Source organism: Chlorocebus sabaeus, chromosome 16 (genome assembly GCF_047675955.1).
Source record: "Chlorocebus sabaeus isolate Y175 chromosome 16, mChlSab1.0.hap1, whole genome shotgun sequence".
NCBI lineage: Eukaryota > Metazoa > Chordata > Mammalia > Primates > Cercopithecidae > Chlorocebus > Chlorocebus sabaeus.
In genome coordinates this window covers 48,922,086-48,923,479 of record NC_132919.1, presented here as the reverse complement: position 1 = coordinate 48,923,479, position 1,394 = coordinate 48,922,086, and the positions used below count along the sequence as shown (strand labels likewise).

Below are 1,394 nucleotides of genomic sequence, written 5' to 3'. Positions count from 1 at the left end.
CCTACAGGTAGCATCCCTGGGAAGGGATTCGAGGGTGCTGGGGCTGCAAGTGTTGTTCGGGGAAAGGGGAAATTAGAAGGAAGTGCAAATGGAAGTCTTTCTGATCCAATGATTTGGGGAAAATGACTTCTTCTGAGGCCATGTTTTCAGCCCAGTGGATTTCATGGCACCTAGTATGTATCTCAGCAAAACAGCAAATGAACCATCCAAGGATCAGCTGTCAGCCTTTCACATTTAATCGTTCAGAACTCAACCCAGATCCACAATAGACACTAGAATGGAAGGCTCTGAGAAAACTCTAGGGAAGAACAATAACACTGCCACAAAAAACAATTCAGAAACAAGAAACTCCCTCTATGTGCCCTGTTGGGACATTTTTGCTTGGAGAACCGTAACTCCAAATTCTTACCTCGCAGAGAGGGACCCAATGGGACCTGTTTAGTAAATATTCACTGAGTTCTGCCACATGTCGACAATCTTCCAGGGAGAACTCCTAATTAATTAGAAAAAGTGCCTGCCCTCGAGGCGCATACATTCTATGAGTGAGACAATTAGACAGACAGACACAGATGTGACATGGACACCGCAGTGCAAGGATTCTGTCTGCATGTTCATTGCTGAGTCCCCATGTTTAGAAGAGTGCCCTGCATACTTACCTGGCAGGGGAGATGCTATGATCACAAAGGTGGTTTTCCCAGGGTTAGGCTCATATTCCAGGTGTGCTGACCCCTGCAATTTCCCCAAATGCAGGAAATTCAACTGCATAATCGGTGGTTGGGGGGACTGTGTTTGCGATTTCCCATGTGGGTTTTTTTTTATTTTTTCTAATGTAAAAAAAAAAAGAAGAGGCTGGGCACGGTGGCTCATGTCTGCACGCCCAGCACTTTGGGAGGCCAAGGCAGGTGGATCACCTGAGGTCAGGAGTTCGAGACCAGCCTGGCCAACATGGTGAAACCCTGTCTCTACTAAAAATATAGACGTGGCCAGGCACAGTGGCTCACGTGTGTAATCCCAGCACTTTGGGAGGCTGAGGTGGGTGGATTACCTGAGGTCAGGAGTTTGAGACCAGCCTGGCCAACATGGTGAAACCCCATCCCTACTAAAAATACAAAAAGTAGCTGGGTGTGGTGGCAAACATCTGTAATCCCAGCTACTCAGGAGGCTGAGGTAGCAAAATCGCTTGAACCCGGGAGGCAGAGGTTGCAGTGAACCGAGATCGCACCACTGTACTCCAGCCTGGGTAACAACAGCAAAACTCCATCTTAAGAAGAAGAAGAAAAAAAAAAGGAAGAGTACCCTGCACATAGCAGGCCCTCAATGGATTATGAATCAGACTGAGTCTGTATCACGGTGTATGTCAGGTAGTAACAAGTGATGTGCGTGCCGAGAAAAGT

At 47.3% G+C, this 1,394-nt stretch overlaps 1 non-coding gene across 1 annotated transcript; it reads left to right on the top strand.

Annotated features, from left to right (window-relative positions):
- The first annotated feature begins 648 nt into the window (after positions 1-648).
- Positions 649-804, top strand: LOC119622241 (U1 spliceosomal RNA). Its single transcript, XR_005238908.2, has one exon. It is a non-coding gene; the product is annotated as a U1 spliceosomal RNA (small nuclear RNA).
- Positions 805-1,394: the final 590 nt, after the last annotated feature.